Raw genomic sequence first — 7,908 nt, 5'->3', positions numbered from 1 at the left:
GTATGTGTTTGCAGTTTTTTATCTGTTGTCTTCTTTAATCGACATCTTATAGCCATGGCTTCATAGGGGATGCCCAGTTCTTACTGCTTCCTGCCTGTTTTTGGCAGAGAGGCCACTTTTGCTTTTTAATATTATTTGGTCTACGTGGCATTGTTTAGTCATAAGACAGGCATGTTGCAAAGGCCTCATGCTTGAGTCAGGGCCTGTAAAAGGCTCTCCACTGACTATCTTTTCCTAATCAGAAAATTTCTCTCCACTAGACCCATTTTTCCTGTCTCAGTTCCTTTCCCTTTTGAAGTTCAATGTGGAAGTTTCTTTGCATAAAATTGTTTATGATACTATATTAATTCTGTTAGTAGGTTTCCATCCATTTTAAAACCTTGCCTCTCCTGAAGATTTCCTCTTATTATTAAAGGAAATAGGCTGTTTTCTTTCTAAATTTTAAACCGTTAGCTTGGGCTATGCTTGCATCACCACTACCACAGCCATAGCAAAAATAGAAAAATTTTAATACCCCAAAGAGAGGAGGAAATATAGTACTATATATATATATATATATATATATATATATATATATATATATATGGTATTTTTGTAAGGCTGACTTCAAGTGTTGGTTCTCAGGCAAAACTGGCCTATTTATGGATACCTTTCTGACTCAAAACATCATTCCTACACTACTAGGCTACTTTCTAAAAAGTTTATATGGCAGCTCTGCATAGAAATCCACCCTTTTGAAATACAGTAGGGTAGACAAACAATGTTTTTTAGAAATACATTTGTTCATTTGATCAACATTCAACCATTAACCAATTATCATTTTCTGGATGCCAGGCACTAATGGCAGTAATGGTAGCATGCAGAAGGGCACAGTGTACGCTTGTACTTGCTCTCATGGAGCTTAGAATTTAGTGGGGGCACAGACACTTAACAAATACCTGTGTAAGTATTCAGTAAATATTTGATGAACAAATGAGCTTAAAAAAAATTGAGGCCAAGCGTATTCCCCAGAGAAAGAGAGAGGCAGCTGATTAAAGAAAAAATCCTTCTGAACCTCCCAGTCTTCTGTATCTTGGTCTGTAACATCCACATACCTGTCAAAACAGTTTTTGTAGTTTTTTGTTAAACTTTACTTCTCATGACATTGTTTCTGAGGGCAAGCTGCTTATAGAATTCCAAATAACAAACTCTAAATGGTTATTTGGAAACATATTTCTAGGTGCTTGCTTTTTTCCACGTAAAGTCATTCGCCCTTCTTTTCCTACCCAAATTCCCTGCCTTCTACTTCCCTAGCACTGTTGGTTGTTCATTTTTTCTTTGAAAACTCTGTTTTCTTGTTTTTTTTCTCCCTGTTCTGTGTTTGCTCCTCTCTCAGTCTCTCCTCTTCAGGAACTTGAGCAACAAGCAGTGCCAGACGCTGGTATTGCAAAAGGAAGTCTTGTATGTGCTGGTTCAGAGTTTACTTTGTATGGAAAATATGTATATATATTTTTTGGAGACGGGGTTTTGCTCTTGTTACCCAGGCTGGAGTGCAATGGCGCGATCTCGGCTCACCACAACCTCTGCCTTGTGGGTTCAGGCAATTCTCCTGCCTCAGCCTCTTGAGTATCTGGGATTACAGGCAAACGCTACCATGCCCAGCTAATTTTTTGTATTTTTAGTAGAGACGGGGTTTCACCATGTTGACCAGGATGGTCTTGATCTCTTGACCTCGTGATCCACCCACCTCGGCTTCCCAAAGTGCTGGGATTACAGGCTTGAGCCACCACGCCTGGCCCTGTATGGAAAATATTTTTAATAAATTCTCCTAAAATATTCATAAATCTGTTGTTTTTCAACAGGCCATGTATATCTTGTGGACATACAGATGGAATTTTGTACCACTTCTCATTAAACTCCAACTTTGATCAGTTTTCTAGATTTCTCTATTTCTCAGGTCCTTTCTTCACAGGGGAGGGGAGCTGACTGCTGATAAAGAGGGAGTCAGAGTAGCTAGGGAAGGAGGAGAGAAGAAGACTTCAGGTGAAATTCCTAAAAGCTCACATTTCCTTTGTAGTCTGTACCAGGGTTTCTCAGCCTTGGCACTACTGACATTTTGGTCTGTGTAATCTTGGCTGTCGGGGCTGATCTTAGTATTGTAGGATGTTTAGCAGCTTCCCTGGCCTCCTTTCTTCACTAGTTGCCCCAATTGTGTCAACTAAAAATGTCTGAAGATATTGTCAGATATTCCCTGAGAGGCAAAACAACTCCTTCCCTAAGCAATCCCATTTACAATCTTTGATTTAATTATGACCTATATGTTAACACACTCATGACCTCAGTTCAGGTCTAATTTCTGAGTACCAGTGGTAAGTCTTCTTGGATATTTCAAAGAGATTGCAAAGCAAAAAAAGTCCAGATGCTGATCTTCTTATCACATTGCTGCTCTTGATGTTTCGTATCTCTTGATAAGGTACCTCCATCTATCCGTTTCCCCCACTTCATGTTTCTAGTCCATTGCTAAGTGTTGTTGATTTTGCATTCCAACCCTACCCCAGATTTATTCCCTTCTCTCCGTATTTACAGCTCCCACCACTGCAGGTCAAGCCATCATCATCTAATGCCTGGACAACTGGTGAGCACCACCCTAAACTTGAGGAACTTTGGCTTCCCTGCAATTCATTCCCCACATGACTCAGAGGATCTTAAGAGTCAGACAGTAAATGTCAACAAGCCACTTGCATGTTTTTCCATCTGTTTGAAGGTTAAGGACCCAAACCCTTAACAAGACTAGGTAACTTGTGTGGTGTGACCCTTTGCTCACCTTCCTTCTGTTTCCTAAATATACCATGTATCTCTTCCTACCTCCATGTCTCTGCACATGACTAGAATGTTCCCAGTTACCTCTTCCTGATCCTCACCATCCTAGCTATTTTGTACTCTTAGGGATATATATATATATGTATATATTTTTTTTCTCTCCTCATTTGAAGTTTTACATTATAATGCTACTATAATGAAGATGGTGACATCAGTTTTATATTTTTGTGTATGCATGCTTATATTAAGCAAATTAAACATGACAACATGAATGTGTACATTTCTAAAAATGATCACGTATTTGTAAAAATATTAAGCTAGCCTAAAATATTGAAAAAAATAAAAAAATTAAACTAGCCTAAGAAGAAAGTGGAGAGAGATACATATATATTTGAAACTGTTTTTCAAAATGATATTTTCCATTTATCAATTTTTGGTGTGTGTTTTCTGGGTTTTATTGTTGTTGTTTTTCATTACAGTGTATCAGGATATTTGAAAAAGTACTCTGGCAAGAAAATGTACTATATCATAAAGATTCAAATGGAGATAATTTGTGGCTACTGAGCCAGAAATATGTCTGAGTCATAAATTAGACCTGACAAACCTGTCATAAAATATAAGTTTTAATAGACGCATAATCTGTGCTTTCATGACTGTGTCAGAATCAAGAATACATCATCAGCTTTTTTTTAGATTGGCTCACATAATGCAAAACTGTGAAAGTAAACACATTTTTTAGTCCATGAGCAAAATTGTAAAATGTAAATGTGGTGTAAGCAAAAAACTAACACAACTATATATTAGTTTAAATTATGGAATATGGAATATGAAAGTTATTGTCTAAAAAAGAAATAGTCCATAAACCAAAGTAGGAGATAAATGATACATTGAAGAAAGATGGTTAAATATGTAATAGGCAAAGAGTTAATTTCTTTAATATGCAGGCACTCCTACATATCAATATATTAAAAAGGATACCAATCAAAAAATGGGCAAAGAAAACATTTTTAAAAGGGGATTCAAATGGCAAAGACATAATTTAAGATGTTGTTCATCCATCTAGGAATAAATGATAACCACAAAGAAAGTTTTATCCATTAGGAGGAAATTGTTTTAAAAAGTAACAATGACAGTAGATAGCTGACGTTGGAGAGTGCATGGGATAACTGGGTGCCCGATTCTCATTCTCTGCAGGTGGGACTCTGGAAGCCCCTTTCAGACTATGCATCAGGAGCCCTAAACTCTTTATTTCCCATTCTAGCAATTTATCTTCTGGAAAAAACCAGTTACAGTATGATGATTTTGACACCAGAAAGTTGATCTCAGTATTGTTCTTAATACCTAAATACATAGAAACAATATAAGTTGCCATCAATAGATTATATTACTGTTTATCCACATGGTAGAATATTATGTGCTTCTAAAAATGATATCTTACATTTATTCACATGAAGAAAGTATTTAGGATAGATTGTTAGGTCAAAAATGTAGAATATACTTAGGACCCAAATCTTGCTTCCTAATACCATTCTTCAATAAAATAAACCAGGGCTCCTTGAAGAAATAGCTGGTTCTACTGCTGGCACAGGAAACATAGAGATTGAGGAGAATTTTTTTATTCCCACAAAGAAAGTATTCAAAATCAAAAAGTTCTGGGTATGGTGGCCCATGTTTCTAATCCCAGCGCTTAGGGAGGCCAAGATGGGAGGATTGCTTGGATCAGGAGTTCAAGACCAGCCTGGGCAGCATAGTGGGACTCTCTCTACAAAAAATTTAAAAATTAGCCAGGTGTGGTGGTCTGCACCTGTAGTCCTAGCTACTCAGGAGGCTGAGGTGGAAAGACTATTTGAGCCCAGAAGTTCCAAGTTGTAATGAGCCACAATTGTACCACTACACTCTAGCCTGGGTGACAGAATGAGACCTGTCTCTGAGTAATTAAATAAATAATCAAGCAAAATTCATATATTTCATTCAAAGAGACACAAGAACAAGCCAAAGAGCTCCCAGGGACCAAAGCTGGGACAAACTGAGCAATGAAACAATTTTATATTATAATCATAATCCAAAAAATATAATAAATGTTTATGAGTGTATGGTAAATACATAATTGAATAAACAAGTCAATGGGGACTATAGACAAATTTTCCAAGCAGAAAAGTTTCAGATAATTCATGCAGATACTGCACCCTCAAGGAGATGGAATATAAATCTCCACTTGTTAAGTGTGGTTTAAACATAGTGACTTCCTTCCAAAGAGTACAGTGTGGAAAGAGAAGAAAAATAAGTTTACAGTGAAGAAATCTGACAGATATTACCTCAGCCATGTGATCAAGGTCAATATCAACAGTGGTGATTCATGTTGATAGTAGGTGCTCTTAATATGATGTGATGAAAATGGCACTTTACCTCTGTGGCCTTACTCTTCAGAACCTGTGACCACAGTCTAATAATGAGAGAAATGTCTGACAAGTCCCAATGGAGGGACATTTGCAAGATGCCTGACCTGTAACCCTCAAAACTGTCGTCAAGTCATCAAGAGAAGTCTAAGAAACTGCCATAGCTGAGAGTCGCATAAGGAGATGTGGTGACTAAATACAGAGTGTAAAGCTGGATGAGATACTGGAACAGAAAACACACACACACACACACACACACACACACACACACACGTATTAGATTAAAACTAAGAAAATCTGAATAAAGTATGGCCTCCAGTTAACAATAATGTCGCAATATTGATTATTTAACTGTAATCACTACCAGTCTGAAATCAAGGTGCTTGGCAGGGGTGGCTCCTTCTGAGAATCATGAGGGAAGGCTGTGTTCCCCTCTCCTTGGCTTGTAGATGACCATATTCTCCTTGTATCTTCACCTGTCTTCCCTCCATATGTATCTGTGTTGATATCCTCTTCTTAGGACACCAGTCATATTGGTTTCGGGACCTTCCTAATGACTGTATTTTAATTGAATTACCTCTTTAAAGACCCTATCTCAAATACGGTTACAGTGTGAGTTCCTGGGGATTAGGGTTTCATCATAGGGATTTTATGGGGGACATCATAGGAATTTTGTGTTCCCTCCTTGACACCAGGTTTCTCACTGTCAGAGAAAGACGTTAAAAATAAGCAACAGTGGAAGGCTAGAGTGGACCCTGTATTGACTGACTCAGAAGTATCAGTGGGGACTCGTGTTTTGTTATATATATATATATATATATATATCATCCTGTTATCTATCTGTGCATATATATGTGTGTGTGTGTGTGTGTGTGTGTGTTTGCACACATATATATGTATTAGCTGACATATCTGTATTTATTCCTGTTATCTGTCTGTGTGTTATAGATAACAGGAATAAATACAGATATGTCAGCTAGTACATATGCACATATTGCACAGCTTTGTATACTGAGGGGGCCTTGATGCAGTAACATCCCAGTAGTAGTGATAAACATACCTAATGCCCAGATAGTTTCTCAATACCATTCTCTAATAAAAGGACAAATAACAGCTTCTGGGACTGGGAAAGGAAAAACAGGACATTATCCTGGGAGAAAATTTAAGGAGAAGTGGGATATGTACATAGCCTCAATATATCTTCCTCTCCCAAACATTTATTAATTGTGTGGTGGTTTTAACATCTGTCTACAGTCTTTTATGTGCCTCTCTCCAAGAGGTGGAGCTCAATTCTCTGTCCCTTAAGTGTGTACTTAGTGATTCACTGTTCTAGAAAGAGAAACGTAGGAACTGTACAGTGGAGAAACCTGGCAGATACCACCTTAACCAATTGATCAAGTTTAACATCACCAGTGATAAGTCCTGTTGATATAATCTACTCCTGGTATGTTGAAGTGAGAAGGGTAATTTACCTCACCACACCCCAAAATCTGTAACCCCAGCCTATTAATGAAAACAGCAACAGCGAAAACCCCATATTGAGGGACCTCCAATGGAATACCTGATCAGTTTGCTTCAAAAGTGTCAAGGTCATAACAAGGAAAGACCAGAAGACATGAAACAGGAACAATGACTAATGCGACATGCTGTAGACAAGGACATTAGTGGGAAAATTGGCAAAGTTCTAAAAAAGCCTAAATGTTAGTTAATAGTATTATAGCAATGTTAATTTTTTTTTTTTTAGCTTTGATAAGTGTTATTTACAATGGTAACATCAGAGGAAGCTGCTTGAAGGGCATATGGAAACTCTTTGTATTATCTTCACAACTAACTCTTTTGTAAATCCAAAATTATTGTAAAATAAATAGGTTTTAATATATAGGATGCATAATAGCATTAATTCACTGAAAAGCTCTTCTGTGTGCTAAGAATACTCAATGAATAAAACCGATAATATGCTTAACCTTGTAGAGCTTTCATTTTATCACTACTCGATCCTTTTTTTAAACATTGAACTCCAACTTTTATTACTTTATGTTATTATTATATATTATATATTATGATTATACTTTATGTTCTGAGGTACATGTGCAGATCATACAGGATTGTTACATAGGTTTACACATGCCATGGTGGTTTGCTGCATCCATCTCCCTGTCATCTACATCAGGTATTTCTCCTTTTTTATTAAAAGATGTAATAGAGGCCAAGCACAGTGGCTCGTTCCTATAATCCCAGCACCTCAGGTGGCTGAGGTGGGCAGATCACTGGAGGTCAGGAGTTCGAGACCAGCCTGGCCAACATAGAGAAATCCTGTCTACTAAAAATACAAAATTAGCCAGGCATAGTGGTGCATGCCTGTAATCCCAGCTGCTGGAGAGGCTGAGGCAGAAGAATCTCTTGAACCTCGGAGGCGGAGGTTGCAGTGAGTGGAGATCATGCCACTGCATTCCAGCCTGGGCAAGAGGAGTGAGACTCCAACTAAAAAAAAAAAAAAAGTAATATCTACTATAATATATATTTTGTTTGTAAGTTTCAAGTGGATGATAAATGGAAATATTTGGATGAAGGTCCCATTATTTGAAAGAGGGAGTATATAATTTAGACCAGAATGTGAACTTTTAGAGAAAGAAAGGTCTTGTGGAGATTATCTCTTTTAAACCAGTGATGCTTGGCTTGGGCTTCAGGGCTTAGTAACAGCAGGGCCTAAGAA

The 7,908-nt window shown here is 37.5% G+C and overlaps 1 protein-coding gene and 1 long non-coding RNA gene across 5 annotated transcripts in view; both read left to right on the top strand.

Moving 5' to 3' along the window:
* The window catches only part of LOC141585144 (uncharacterized), an 83,589-nt gene extending 78,075 nt beyond the window's left edge, over window positions 1-5,514 (top strand). The window contains exon 2 of the long non-coding RNA XR_012518479.1: window positions 2,566-5,514. This is a non-coding gene — a long non-coding RNA (uncharacterized LOC141585144). The remainder of the gene's footprint in view (window positions 1-2,565) is intronic.
* The window catches only part of GRIP1 (glutamate receptor interacting protein 1), a 713,425-nt gene that overhangs the window by 106,170 nt on the left and 599,347 nt on the right, over window positions 1-7,908 (top strand). The gene's annotated exons all lie outside the window — the stretch shown is intronic.

Source organism: Saimiri boliviensis, chromosome 7, assembly GCF_048565385.1.
Source record: "Saimiri boliviensis isolate mSaiBol1 chromosome 7, mSaiBol1.pri, whole genome shotgun sequence".
In the NCBI taxonomy this organism is placed as follows: Eukaryota; Metazoa; Chordata; class Mammalia; order Primates; family Cebidae; genus Saimiri; species Saimiri boliviensis.
This window is presented reverse-complemented; position numbering and strand designations above follow the sequence as displayed.